This window comes from Martes martes (genome assembly GCF_963455335.1).
Source record: "Martes martes genome assembly, chromosome: 6".
Classification (NCBI taxonomy): Eukaryota; Metazoa; Chordata; class Mammalia; order Carnivora; family Mustelidae; genus Martes; species Martes martes.
This window is the reverse complement of record NC_137893.1, coordinates 54,864,279-54,880,322: the sequence shown is the minus strand read 5'-3', so window position 1 is coordinate 54,880,322 and position 16,044 is coordinate 54,864,279.

The window sequence follows — 16,044 nt, the reverse complement described above, 5'->3', positions numbered from 1 at the left end:
CTTTCAGACTTCATAAGATTACTTTGGCAGAGACAGTTCTTCACCAGTCAGCTCAGTTTTGTTTTCTGGGTGTATCTACCAGTAACTGGGAAGGTGGGGCCTGCTATTGTGGTCTCTTTGGAGGCAAGGCAACTATTCAGCTCTGAGGACAGGGATGTTGGGTGGTTTGCCACTATCAGAAAACAGTTGGATAGGACTGCTGGTTTGGTGCCCTACCCAAATGAGACTGTAAGATGGGTTCCATGGCAGCCTGAATTCTCTAGTTAGGTTTACTGAATCATTAGGACTGGACACCATATTTAATAATAGATGGGGCTATGAATTTTCTACCCTGCCCTGGCAAGGGAGAAGCTGAGAGCTCAGGGCCTTAACAGCTCATTATTTGGGGGCCCAAGTCAGGCCTGAGTGTACACTGAATTTTCTGATCAGGTAAGACCACTAGTTTTTCTGAGGTAAGCCATGGGCTGCTATATGTTCAAGTGCCATTTTGCATAGGGCTGTTGAGTGGGCTATGCAATTTCCTGTGAGCTCTTGTTAGGTTCCCTGGTCAAACAGACTGAAATTGTATTCAGCAGTGAATGGGACTATGAATTAGATTCCCTGCCTGTGTGCAGTGGGAGAAGCAGCTCTAAAACCAGTAAAGCTCTTTGTTGTCTTACCTCAAGCTGAGCTGCACCTCAAGTTCCCTGGCCAAACAGGGCCACTAGCTTTGCTCTTCAAACGATTAGCTCTGTCTGTCCTTCTCTTGGTTTGAGTGCCCCTAGGCTGCACAGCGTTCAGGTGTTTTCACTAGCCCTTCTGGTCAAATGGGGCTGGAAGACACCCTCCACAGTGTATGGGGCTAGGCCTCAGCTTCCTTGGCTTGGCAGGAGGATCTGCCACAAGCTACTCTCAATTTCCCAAAAAGACTCTCTAGTTGGGGTGCACTGAGATCTGTACTAAGCCTCAGTTATGTATTAATCCCTATCTGTGTCTAGCACATGAAGGCTCCATGCCTGGTAATGGCTTTGCTCTGGGAACTATCAGCTTTATATACCCAGTGCTGCTGAGCCACACAGCTTCCAGGAATTACCACCAACCTTTCTCATCTGATGGCGCTGGAAGGCACTCTTTGTAGTGGACGGGGTTGTGACTCAGCATCTTGCCTGGGTGGGGGCAAACTGGCTCTAGGATCAGCAAACCCCTTATTAGAGGATCCTACTTGGGCAAATCAGCATTCTGCTGAGTTCACTGGTCAGAGTGCACCAGTGTGGTTCTGCAGAGGAACAAAGCCAATAATGAGATTAATACTTGGGCACTTGCAGGCATGAAATCAGTCCACCAACATCCATGTACTGGTTGTTGCAAGTCCCTCCCCACTTCTCCATCACAAATTCTCAGTGGCTGGGCCCTGCAGATTCCCCTGCAATCTCTATGGGGCACAATCAGAATAGGGGCTCCCACAAAGTGACCCACAGTGCTGGAGGAGGCTGCTTGCTCCCCACATTCTCTTTTTCCACTGCAGAACTGGAGGCTCAGGGGAGGATTCCATTCATGGTGTTGCACTGGCCTATGTTATAATGTCTTATTTTTGAATAGATGCTAGCTGTTCTTGTGAGAGGGTGCAAAGTCAGGAATGACTTATGTCACCATCTTGGCAACGTTACTCCTCAATTTAATTCTTAATTCTACCTGCATCTAAACCGGCCTTTGAGAACCTCAAGCTCCAAATATAAGGGCATAAGTTTTAGGCTTATGTTAGCATCTGTTATTGGTGGGCTAGTTAAGAAGGGGACAGAAGCAGAATTGGAATCTTGTTGGGTATGCATTTACTCTTTTGTGTTTCTCCTCAAATATTTGTCTATTCTACCTTTGCCAAGTCTATTTGCCTTTTCCTTGGAGTCATTAAGAAACAAAACGTGTTGCTGTGCTGTTTGAGGCTTAACAGGATTTTGAGGTTTACAGATCCCAAAATCCTGCAGAGACACAGGTCTTGGTGGTAGCACTTGGACAGAAGAAGATTGAAAAACAGAATGAATTGACAGTCATATTTCTCTGTCAGAACCAGCAAAAACCTAGGTGTTACCTTTAAGAGAAAGAATAGCACATAATCTGAGTTTGAATTGAAACATGATTTATGCCAGGGAAATAACAAACTGTGCATGGGGTGTAAATTTTTTTTGTTTTTTGCTTTTTTGTTTTGTTTTGTTTTGTTTTCAACACTTGAGACAAGATGGAAGCACAGAGCCTCAGTCCTAAGCAAGGTTTCTAAAAAAAGAAAGAGTAAAATCTATTCCTGTACTTCCAGCTGTAAGTTCCAAGTGAAATGATTGAAAAATCTAAACAAAACCAATGTGAAATTCATTGTAAAGCCAGGGCTTTCTATCACCATGTCTGGTTCAAAAGTGAGTTGTTATAGCAACAGGAGAAAAGTAAATGAGCATTTCACATTGTAAAATTATGCCTGCCTCTGTTCTAAACAGTACTGTCCATGCAGTCAAATAAGCCCAAGTCATTTAAAGGAGAAGAATTCCATTTTAATTGTTAAGGCCAGCACCAAACCTACCTTTAAAACCCAAAGTTCATTTCAATTAACCTTATTCCCCAAATCGATATAATAAATTCTCTGGCAGGATGAGACCGTGCAACATCCTGTCTGATGAAGATGACCTCAGGAAAATATGGTGCCATGGATTTCAGCGCTGAAGAATAGCCAAAGTGCTGAGTGGCACTGAGCTCATGCCACAGTACACAGAGCCTTTCACCTCTAAATCATTGTTTTTAATCCAGTATAGATTGGAAGCAGGCGAGTGACCTTGCTTTTTAACACTTGTTCGCTGACCTGTATTAAATTGGATGTTGATCGGGGTCCAGCTTCAAATACATGTCTACACAGTGGACATTTTCTGAGCCCCACACCAGCTTTCAAGAAATTGGGCTGAATGAAATCAGAGAGGAATTTTCAGCTCTGTGTCTGTTTTTCCCTCTTGTATAGATGGCCCCTCCATGACTGCAAGGGAGTATTTAGAGGGAGATTTTTTTGGATGAGTGATTATGTCTTAGTCACCTCATAAGGAGCCTATCTCAAGACTAACACATTTCTATTTAGTTAAGCATTTATAATTATCAATGTTGCAGATTATCACGCTTAAATTAATTTGTAAATATGTAAAACAACAAGGGAGAGAGAACCAACCCTTAGTCCCTAAGAGCAACCCTCCCACAAAGCCTCAGGCAAATTTTAATTATTAGCTATAACTGATCTGTATAATTAGCCTGGGTTAATATCCCCTAATGTCTTTCTATTTAAAGACACAGACACACTATTTATATACCCAGACAAGTTTGCCATTCTGAAAAATCATCTCCATTTCAGCAATGAGAAGCACCAAGCCAGTAAACAGACTGGTGATTTGGGATTGTAAGGGCAACCAAGATTCATAAAGACCTCACCAGAGGAGTCTCATTGTGTGAACAAGAACAGAGAAAGGAAGAGAGTCAACCCGAATGCATTGATCATGGGTGAATTTAGCCCCCTTTGGACCTCCCCCATTTGTGAAGGCAAGAAGTGTCTTCCTCTCTCCGTTCCTGGTCTTACTGATATCAGTAGAATTGGCCTGCTCCTATGCCCTGCACCTTAACATGGCTGATGAGCTGAGTCATCTAGGAGGAAAGGATCTCTGGCTCCAATCATGTGATTTGGATTAAGCAAGCCTGGGAGAGGGCTCAGGAACCTGAACTGTTAACATGCTCCCCAAGCTATTACGATGATCATCAAGACTTGGATAGTATCGCTGAATCACTTAATCTTGGGAGGAGTGGAGGGCCAAGAAGAGGGAGTTCCATACATGCATCTGGGAAGTCAGCCCCAGACACTGGCTGAAACTTCTGCAAAAGATCCTAAAAGCACCCCATCCAACCCCATATGTTTCTTTTCATAGGCAGTCCTTCCAGCATGTCTAATACTGGTTTGCATAAATCTGAAACATATTGATATAATCATATAACTTCTAAAGAGAAGACAGAGTAAAACCAAAACACCATATCTTGGGCCACTGGGCCCTTCCTGAGATCCTCTGTTTAAAATTTCTTGTATTCTGTTCTGCTCCTCATTCTGCTTTAGCCAAAATCTTGACTGCACAAAGTACTTGTGTTGTTGTTTGGCTCTAATCTTTCCCCAGATCTTTGCTTGGCTGCCAGTGTCTCTTTCATCAGATCCCAACTTATATATCACTTCCTTGAGTGATCTCAGGATACTCCATCTGAGGTAGGCTCCTGTCCCACTACCCTCTACCCTCCTCCTCCAGGTTGGACTTTCCTTTTTAAGACACCATTTCCTTACTTCCCAGTTCTTATCATATTACATAAGTGTCCTGTGTGTTATTTCTTGTCTGTTGATTGTTCCTCTTTACCAACTAAAATGTAAAGTCCATAAGGTCAGGAACTAATGGTTGCTGTGGCTCTTGCCAGCACCACATCATACAGCCAGTTAAGCCATTGGACCCAGGCTAGCCACCTCTGGGACTTTCTACCACACCACAGCAGAGATGTGACACAATCTTTCAATTTCACTTTCATGCTCATAGAACAGATGTAGTCATCATGAATGTGTAAGTTCTGAGTGATAAACGAAGATAACTGTGAAAATTCTATTAGAATTCACAGAGTATTTAGCCTTTTTTCTTCTTCTTTTGTAGTAAGAAGAAATTCTTTTGGGGGTCATTTCCCATCTTTTAGTCCAGGGATATTCTTTGTCTGCATTAGAGTTTTTATACTGGCCCAGCCTACTGACAAGAGCATTAACAAAAATAACCTTAGAGGCGCATACAGTTAAAACAAGGAAAAGAACATTTAAATGACAGGGCATATAGATATAAGAGAAACCAGAATAGAAGAGGAACTGGAACAGACTAGCCACGTATTATTGGAATGTATTTGTTAAATAGCAGGTGCTTCTAACTCTAAAACCCCAAGGAGCCTTTATTTATACAACTGGACATTCAAGTTATTTTAAATTCAGATTTCTCTTTAAACATTTCTAGTAATCTCCCCTTGTTTGCTTTTCCAAAGCCTTATTCCTCTTCCCAACCCCCCTCCAAATCAAGACACATTTTTTTCCTTATTTTTTTTTTTTTTTGCAAGAGAACTGCAAAAGAGTTGACACTTGGCATGTGGTGATTCAAAAAATACACTGTCCCTTCTCACCACCCCTGATGTCTTTATCTGACAAAATCCATATGCTGTGTGATCACCATGGCAACTAAGTAGGATTGTAATTGCAACCCTGGAAAGCTAATTTTTTCACTCAAATTGTGGCATACGTTTAACCTGTCTGAAGTTTCAACAAACCATCTTTTAATGACAAGTGTTTTGAAAGGTCTAATTTAGTCTGTTTGTTTGAAGGCACATTTCTTCCTTTTTTTAACTTAATAAATTAGCTCTAAAAGGGGAGCACAGAGGCTACAATATTTTCTGACCTTACCTTATAAAATCATACCTGATCATTTTATAGCAATGAAATCTAAATGTATGACTCTTTCTGAAAGCTACACAGACATTAGAATCCTCACACTGCAGGGAGAACAAGATATGTCTCTATGGAGATAAAACCACACAGACAAACAGTTCTTAAGGTCCAAATTCCAGACTCTTTTCTCCTACCTCACATTAAGGAAATGCTGCCTCTCCTGTGACCAATGACACAGGTATTCAGGCTAAGTAGCTATTAAAGTTTCTCATGAAGGCAAACCATAAGAGACTCTTAACTCTAGGAAAGATGATTGCTGAAGGGGAGATGAGTGGGGGGATGGGGTAACTGCGGGATGGGCATTAAGAAGGGCACTTGATGTCATGAGCACTGGTTGTTATCTTCAACTGATGAACCACTAAATTCTACCACTGAAACTAGTAATACTCTATATGTTAGTGAAATTGAATTTAATTTTTTTAAAGAATTTCTCATGCAATGAACTTCAGCTTAGGCAAAATTTTCCTTCTGTGTTCTAGTAATTTCTAAAGTGGCTATGTCTTATTTTTCTGGATATGTAAATGAAGGATTCTAGGCAGTGGGTCCTTTCTCGGGCTACTAGTTCCTAAAAACCCTTCTTCTGGTGATCCCTCTCGTCCTCCTTCCCAGTCTCCTGCCCACAAACCCAGGGATAACTCAGGTTCAGAACACACTCTCCCCACTACCCCTGGTTTCTCCTCGCTTGGACATCTTATCCGAGCCCCAAAGCCTCTTTTCCCTTCAACATTCTATTTCTATAAACAAAGTCCAGAAAATGTGTCAATAAATTCTGGTCACATGCCATACCTCATGGCTCCCCAAAGCTAGAACACAGAAACAACTTCCTGTTTAAATGGAGAAGAGAGAAATTGGAAAGTATGGGAAAAGTGATAACTAATTTCACTGGTTTTCTATTACTTCTCTAACACTTTACCACAACCTAAATGGCTTAAAACAACCCAAATTAGTGTCTCACACATCTGTAGGTCAGAAGTTCTTGTGGGTTCAGCTGGCTCTTCTGCTCTGAGCCTCACAAGGCCAGAATCAAGATGTTGCCCATTCTGGGTCTTATGTGGAATCCCTGAGGGTAGGATGAGCAGTCATCTGTTTCTAGGCTCATTTACACTTTGGGCACAAATGAGTTCCACGTGGCTATAGGTCTTACTTTCCTTCCCAGCTGACAGTCTGATATTATTTCCAGCTTCTAGAGGTGGCTCACATGCCCTAGCTCATGGCCTCCTTCATCTCCAAACCCAGCAGCCCTGGGCCTAGTCCCTCCCACACTGTGAATCTCTTTTACTTCCTCTTCTGATATACCTTCTGCTTGCAAATGGAGAAAGTCCTCTGGTATAAGATTGGGTGCATCCAATAATCTATGTTAATCTCCTGATTTTTAAGGCTCATAACTTTAATTATACCTGCAGTCCTTTTTGTCATGTAATAGAACAGAACTGTGGTGTGTCACCAAAGGGTGGAGGGTTTGGGAGTCAAAATTATGACTACTCGCAAATTTATATCTCAAAATGTGGCCAGTCACGTTGCTATTCCTGTAGTCCAGTTTCAACCCCAGCTAACAGGGAAACCCTGAAGATATAAGTAAAGAGATGGTAGATGAAAAATACCTAAAACAAATGCCAAGTTGGGGATCTAATGAGAACCATAAACATTTTCAGTGGAGAAAGTACTACACATTCTCAGGCAAAAGAGGTGACCTAGATCCATTTCTCTCCAGTCCTTGTACAAAGATGGTATCATCTCTTTTCCAAAGAGGCCACAGCAGGGCCAAGACTGTGGCAGGGACTATTGAGAGCAAAATCCCTGAGCTGTGCGTCAGGCCCATGAGGAGTCAGCCCAAGGATGTCAAGCTCTGCTCATTGCTGATGCCAGCCCAGGAATGGAAAGACAGCACCACGAAAATGGACATCCAAAAGACACCGGAGAGAAGGGCAGACAGAAGGGGAATACAGTTTATAAAGAATCCATTAAAAAAAATTCATTAAAGTACATTTGAAGATCTAATTAACTTTATTAAGTGATTCATGAAACAGGCAGCGTTCCATCTAGCAAGTAGAGGGGAGCTCTGAGAAGTTGTATAAAGTGGAAGGTCTCTATAGGAAGGAGGGTGGATCCAGAAAGTTATTAGCAAAAGAAAAGGATTGTTCCAGGCCTGGTCACCTTCCCTGAAAGTCTTTAGGTGGATTCCTGGTGACCTGGCCAAAGTGACACTATTTTGGGCCTGTGGTTTCTTTCCAAGGATTCTTTGAAATATATATTTTTAGTAATGTGCATGTCTTAATGCACAGGATTAATGTGAATACAAGCAGATGTAAGATCCCAATTAACCTTGGTGACTTTCTAGTACAGAAAGACCACTTTAATCTTAATGCCAGCTGATGACCTTGACCTATATCTTCAGAACTCACTAACCTGCAGGATGGGATTCCCTCAGTTACATGATGGCATTAGCCAACTTAGCTTGAGGACACTGAGGCTGAAAAGGAGAGGAGCCAATGGATGGGGACAGTGCAGTATCCACATTCTTTCACTTGAATTGAGTCCGTAAATTAGAAACTTGAAAGTAGAGGCCAATGTGTTCTCAGGACAGTTATTAAAATTGCTTTTTCAGTGTTGGCCTACCCAGTATTACAAAGTTGTTTTTGTAGGAAAGAAAGTAATTCATGTTTCAGATCTGCTGTCATTATAAAAGAAGTCACAGCTACAAGTCTAGACATTTATGACTATTTCACAAGGACTTGTCCTTATGAAATAATCATTGTTTTATGCCAGCTGTGGTTTATTGATCTGATATGTGCCTGAAATTATTTAGATAGGGGGAATAGGGCTCTCTTCTCTTTCCAGCATACAGAGAAAAAAATGTCCTAGGCTTCTGCAAATATAATAAGCATCTGATATTGGAAACACATTAGGGTTGTATTTTTCATTTATTAAAATCAGTTTAAAATATGCTCCAAATTCAGTTTTTACTCCCCTTTCTCCTCTTTATAAAGAAAATAACATTTCCTCAATTGTCTTCAGTTGTCAGTAATTTCTGTTTTTACAAAATAAGGGAGAAGTAGGAGGAAGAAGAGAATGAGGGGAAGAAAGAGGGAGGATGGGAGGAGAAGGGAAAGGAGAAAAGGAGAAGACATTCTTTATAGTTAACTGGATTTTATAAATCTATGAGCAGGCAGCTCCATTTCCCCCCAGCCCCTATGAGCAGGCATCTCATAGGAGGGAACACAAGGATTAAAATATTTATGGCAATGACTGTAGGGTCACCAGCTAGTGAGGACTGGCCTAGAGGAAAAGTTCTTATGTTCCGTAGCCTCAGCATTCAATGGTACTTCCATGATTCATTGTCTTATAACCAAATAATTTGGGGGGGTAGTTCATGGCAGAGGTCTCTAGCTATGTATCATTTTTATATACTCTAATAATTACTTCTTTCTGCTTTATAGATGAAAATGTTAAGTGTAGCTTTCAGGTGCTAATGTATTATATCTGTTAATATTGAGAGAAAAGTATGTCCTTTGTGACTTAATATTAACCTTTAATATTTATTTTATTGCTTATGCAGGATATTTCAATGAACTACACATTTCCTGTTGATGTAGGTTGATGGCATTTTTCATGGCTTTGCCTTACTAAAACTAGCTGGCTGTTGTCAGACAGTGTAGTCAGTCCACTGTGGTATAAGGATAAGGAGGAATCCTGCATGAGAAGCCTGTATTGGCTGGTTAATCTCTGATGCTTTCCCCAAACACTGCAATTTGCCAGAATTAGATTTTGGACATCATTTTGCCTATGTGAGTTGTCTTTTTTCGTGGTTATTGCAGAAACTGAGCCCTAAAATGTTACCCTTTCAATGTCTCCCAATGTATCTCCAGAGGTTTTTTATATATTGGATAAAAAATGCTTCCCCAACCCAGGTCATAAAATAGTTCCTATGTCATCTTCCAAAAGTTCTGTAATTTGGGTTCCATTTTAAGTTTTTAATCCACCTGAAACTGATGTGTGTTTATAGTATGAGGTTAGGATCTAATGCAATTTTTTTAGATGACTAATGACTTTTGTTTAAAAGTTGTGTTCTGGGCACATGAGTGGCTCAGTTGTTTAAACATCTAACTCTTGGTTTTGGCTCAGGTCATGATCTCATGGGTCCTGACACCGAGCCCCTCAAGATCCACACTTATCGGGAAGTCTGCTCAAAGATTCTCTCCATCTGCCCCTTCCCCCACACTCTCTCTGAAATAAATATAAATAAACAAACAAACCTTTAAAAAAATAGACAAACAAAAAAGGTCGTGTTCTGCCCACTAATCAGCGCCACCAGCTATGAAATAAGTCAGGTCTCCTGGCTGTGTGCTCCCAAACCATCCAATCTCAATATATTTTTTAACAATCCCTGAATTCTCATAAACCTGAGTTCCCCACTCTCTTTTCTCTTTTTTAAGAACTGTATTAACTATTCTTGACCCTTTGTTCCTCCATATACATTTTAAAATCAGTTTATTTTTTTTATTCTTTTATTCTACACACACAAAAAGAAATCCCTGCTCGGGTTTGGATGGGAATTTTGATTGGAATTGAATCAATAGGTCAGTTTATTAAGAATTAGCCTCATAATGATTTTGAGTCATGCTGTCTCTGAACAGAGTGTATCTTTTGGGGGGGGGGTGGGAAAGGAAGTCTTTCCTAGGGAAAATTAAGGAAGTCTTTTGGAAAATTTTATTTAAAAATTTTCTCCTTAACCTAGAAAGGTAGCTAGATTTATTCTTGGAAAATTTTTATTTTTGATATTATTATAAATGGTATCTTCTTTTTTTTTAAATGATTATTTATTTATTTATTTTTTAGAGAGAGAGAGAACACATAAACATGGGGAGGAGCAGAGGGAGCCGTCACAGGGCTTGATCTCAAGACCCTGAAATCATGACCTGAGCTGAAACCAAGAGCAGGTCACTCAACCAACTTCACCACCCAGACACCATAAAAATGGTATCTTTTAAAATTACTCCCTGATGGGGGCACCTGGCTGGCTCAGTCGTAGAGCATGCAACTCTTAATCTTGGGGTTGTGAGCTTGAGTCCCACATTGGGTATGGAAATTACTTAAAAATAAAGGTTAAAAAAAAATTCCCTGATGTATAGAAGAAATGTAATTGGTACATTTATCTAAGTAACTCCAAGGAATCTAAATTATCCAGAAATTCACTAAACTTAGTAACTACAATACTTTATTTGTAATTCCTTGGGATTTTTGATATAGACAATTTTATCATCAGCCTATAATGACATCTTTATTTCTTGCTTTCTAATTATTTTATTTCTTTTCTTACCTTACTGTGCTGCTTCCACTTCCAGTACCACCCTTAACAGGAATTAATGTTAAGAACACGTTATGATATTCTTAAGTTAAAGGGAATCCTTAGAATGAATCACACTGAGCTTAGTATTTAATATTTTGTAGTTATACATTTTCTTCTCTATCCTTATTATGTTAGGCATTTGAATGTTGTCCAGTATTTTTTAATGAAATTATTGAGATCATCAGGCTATTTTTCTTCTTTGATCTGCTAATGTGATAAAATATATTAATAAGTTATCTTATGTTAAACCACCTGGGATAAGCAAAATTTGGTCATTTTTAATATTCTTCAGTTTACTTATGTATTTACAATTCTTATATCTAGTATTAATTTATCTAGAAACTAAGCTACTATTACAGAGAGATTCCTCATGTGGCATTTTACATAAGAAAGACATTTACTTTCCTTTCTGGTAACAGTCTGGAGTAGTTGAGTGTGTTCTTGGCTGGCAGGACAGCTTTATGTGTTTTGTTCTTGGCTTCACAGTCATAGCACTACTCAGCTACTTGAAAAAGGGACAGAGTCCTTAACAGGTCTTATAGAAAGATGACCAAGAAACTGCCCTTCTCAGATCCATTCACATCTCATTCACATAGCTGCAAGGGAAACAGAAACGTATTTCTCTCTTCATTTCCTTCTTTCTTCTGTTTTATTTACTTTTATTCTGTTGCTTTTGTACTGACTTCTTAAGATGAATGCTCGATTCATTCACCAAGTATTACTTTGGCTGCATCCATATGTTTTGATATTCAGTGTCATCATTATAATTTTGTCATAAATATTTCTAATTTTTATCATGATTTATTCTTGAACTCTTGAGTTTTTAGAAGCCAGATGCCTCCATAGAACAAAAATTCAAAACAGGATAATACATAGAGGGGCACTTGTGTGGCTCAGTTGGTTGCACAGCCCACTCTTGGTTTCCTCTCTGGTCTTGATCTCATGGATTCTGGGATTGAGCCCGGTGACCAGCTCTGTGCTCAGCAAGGGATCTGCTCTAGATTCTCTCTCTTTGCCTTTCCCACCACACCCCCACCCCACTCACTCTCTCTCTTCAAGAAATAAATAAATCTCAAAAAAAAAAAAAAACCATGATATATGGTATGCTAACTCTTGTGTAAGAAAAGGAAATAAGGATATATTCATATATCTGTTATTCATCGTAAAAAGAAACACAGGAAGGATAAATTGACTTTTATTTCAAGGAAGTTTTTACCTACAAGTGTTGGTGGGAGTCAAGGGCCTCCTTGTGGGAGGAGGAAATGTGGGAAAGAGTGACTTTTCTCTGAATATACCTTTCTCATATAATTTCATGTGGAAGCATGTTAGTGTTCTACATACTCAAAAAAAATAAAATTAAATCAACAAGGTTGAGAAGAGAGGAAAAACTAAACCTGAAAGCAGATTGAAACAAATGAACTTAATCGTATTTTAAATGAATTCCTTAAGAATCACCCCCCCCAAAAAAAACAACCACCAATTAATGTAATTTATGAGCACAATATTTGACCATATACTGTGTGTCTTGGGCAAGATTATGGGCCAAGTACTGCAAACAAATCTGGGAATCATTTTATTAGATTTTGGCTTTTGTCGTGGTATAGGTAAAACAGTTCTGAACAATTTAGATCTATGATAGGATCCAACAAGTTAGTAAATGTGTTGTTGGGAGCCAGATTTATCACTACGACATATGTGTGTGGAATGACGGCAAGAATCAATCATGTGGGGATGGATTGGAATTGGGACGATCAGTGTAAATTCATTATTTCTACAACACAGAGACATGTATGTAATGCATGTAATATGTGCATGTGCATACATGTATGTGTGCACATACGTATATGTTTGCCTATGTGGGTTTGCAGATATTCTCTCCTCTATTCGCTGTGAAGGCCAAGAAGCAAAGACGCCCTAGTAACTGTGAACACACCTAGCAACCTGATCTTAGATTCTAGCTCCATGCCTTACTAACCGACTCCAGGTTTTCTTTATCTGAAAATTCCTTTGCCTTTGTTTTTGAAAAATACTGGCATGAAGACTACAAATTTAGTTTGACATTTATCTTTCTCTCCGCACATTGAAGATATTCCACTGCTGTTATTTTTCTGTTGTTAATTTTGGGAAACAAACTCTCAATCAAATTGTTAAATTTGGTAGGTGATTCAATCCATCCCTGTGTTTTTAAAATCTTAACCTTTGTCTTTGGTGTTGTGTAATTTGCTTCCATGCGTTGGGTTGATTTATTTATACTATTCAATACAAAAAGTTCAAAACAGTAAGTATACTCTAAGTAGTATAAAACTAAGGAAATTCATAGCCATTAATTCTCCAATTGTTGCCTCAGCCCCTTTTCTCTTCTCCTTCTGGATTTCCAGGAAGATATATGTTTGACCTTCTCACTCTATTATCTGTGTTATGTGACTTATCCTTAATATTTCTCATCTCTTTGTCTCTCTGTGTTTCATTCTTGATAATTTCTACAAATCTCATCTCAAATTTTCTAATTCTCCCAAAGCTGTATGTAAAAACTGGTAGCAACCAAGTTTCTAACTCTGAAGACACTTTACATAATTTCTGGAAGTTCTATTTAGCTCTTTTAAAAATATTTGGACTTTTTTTAAAGTTACTTGTCCATTTTACTTATTTTTATAAACTTTCTAGGTTTTTAAATACATACAAATGTGATTATTTTATATGCTGTGCTTGACAATTATAATATCCAAAAACCTTGGAGGTCTAGTCATACTGTCTGTTCTTTCTGAGCACTTGTGCTCTGGGTGTTCTCCATTTTATGATTTTTTTTCCCCTCAGTCTCACAGGAGTAATGAATTTCTGGCTCTCCCTTATACTTAGCATGTATGCCATTCATATACCTCCTTTTGCAGGTCCTCACATTAGACACCCTGATTGAACTCTTGTCTGTCTTTGCCCTGTGTGTTGCATAAGCCCATGAAAGCAAACATTCAAGTTCACTCTTCCCTCAAAGCCCTCAAAGCCAAGCTGCCTTCAGATTCCTTCAGCTTCAGATTCTTAATTTCACGGATTTTGGTCTTCAGTCGTAAACTCCTTTTAGTGTTTTATTTAGAAATTTTTACTTGTTTTCAGCAAGAGGTTCAGTCAAGGTATTTAGTCCTCTATACTACTGGAGCCTTCTGGAAGTCCCCTGCATATATTTTAATGAAGTTTATAAATTTTCATATATTGTCTAAATGCATGTATTATTTTATTATAAAGAAAATTTAGGGCACCTGGGTGGCTCAGTGCGTTAAGCCTCAACCTTCGGCTCAGGTTATGATCTCAGGGTCCTGGGATTGAGTCCTGCATAGGGCTCTCTGCTCAGCAGGGAGCCTGCTTCCTGCCCCCACTCTCTGCCTGCCTCTCTGCCTACTTGAGATCTCTCTGTGTCAAATAAATAAATAAAATCTTTTTTTTTTAAAGAAAATTTAAAAATGAAAGACTAGAAAAATCACTGACCTAATATGATATGCCCTTCATCATCTAGGAAGAAATATAAAGAAATAGTGGTAGCAATACCAGAGCCATTGCTCACTGCTTACTCCTCCTTTAGTGCTTTCTGTGAATGGGGTGCCGGCAGTGGGAAGGGGGTGAGAGGAAGACTTGATTAATCCACGGACTGTGATTTAATGCCCTAGAATAACAAAGTTTGTACATACCCCTTCCTGGACATGTAGAAACACCACCTGTCCCTGTAGAGTCTTTTGTCCCTTGAAACCCTCAGACCCGGCCTTCATTCTAATGCATTCTTAAGATAAACCCTTGGTCTGGGAAATTCACCAAAACCCAGTAATGCATACACATTTGGATTCTACCAACTATAATATTTGGTTAGATTTCTTCTCTGTTAAATAATATAACCAAATCATTAAATAACATAAAAAAATCTTTTAAGGATTTCCATGCTGAATTGTCCTTACAAATGTGCATTGAATGCTGAGACCATAGTTGGACTAGTGTTTCATTTTTAGCACATTTTCGTGGCTTCTCCCTCTTGGCTCTTAGAAACTGAGCCATTATGAATGACCCTGTAATTCATCTTTACTTTATATCTATCGTTATTTGCTTAGATTAAATTCCTAGGGCTTAAATTGTAAGGTCACATGGCATACATATTTTTGTATGCATACATGTTGTCCCAATGCCATCCAGAGGAGTTGGGCCAATTTACCTTCCACAAGTGTCCCATGGAAGTGCAGCGACAGAGGTTAGCTTGTTAAAGGTGACACATTCAGAGCTAATCCTCTAATAAAAAATAATAATTTCATCAGATTTTTTATCTGGCTCCATTCCTAGTCTAAAATTGATGAAAGGTACACAGTAGCACACTCGATATTATGCTTACTTAAAGATCTTACAAAATATCCAGATTTCCCTCCCTTTTCACTTCTTTGTAAAAATTTAATACCAGAGTTATTGCAGTTTCTCAAATTACTGACATATCCTTGCTTTGACAAAACCCCAGCTGTCACATGCTGACTGGTAGTCCATGGTATTTTCATAATTAATTAGAACCAAATAGCAGTGCCACGATAAATGAACAAACGATTTTCCTATTGTTATCTCCTTGAATGACTCTGTCCACAGACCCACTAGTGGTAACTTATAGTGAGTTCCCTGTAACCCATGTGAATTAGCAAGAGATACAGCTTTTTTACTCTAATTCTGCTTGGATTTGGTCACATGAGAGTCTTGTATTATGATTTCTGGCAGATAATGTTGAAAGATTGATCTTATAAAGCAAATAGGCAGCTGGCTACCTGGAATGGCTTTAAATTTGTTTTCACTTAATAGGAGACAGGATTGTGGTTCATTAGGTCCCTTGCTGTCCCTGGTTAAATCCTTCTGTCTTACTGTTCCTGCTTTTGAGATCACACCACGCAAAAGGCACTTCTACATACAGAGCTTACGGCCAGGGGCAAAAGTACATTTGGAATGGCCATTCCTTTCTCACCGCGGATGGAAAGGTAGTTCAGGCATATGTAAGTCCTTCACAAGCAAACATCTGTCAGTTGCATCGTGCACAACTTCATCAGCAGGGAATCAAAACCCATTCATAATGCTTCTGTTTGCAAACTTCTGTCATCAAGGCTGTTCAGGTTGTAAGGTCTATTGCAAAGAGAAGCCAGGGCTTGAATGCTTAAAGAGAGGCTCAAATTTAAGGTAACATTCA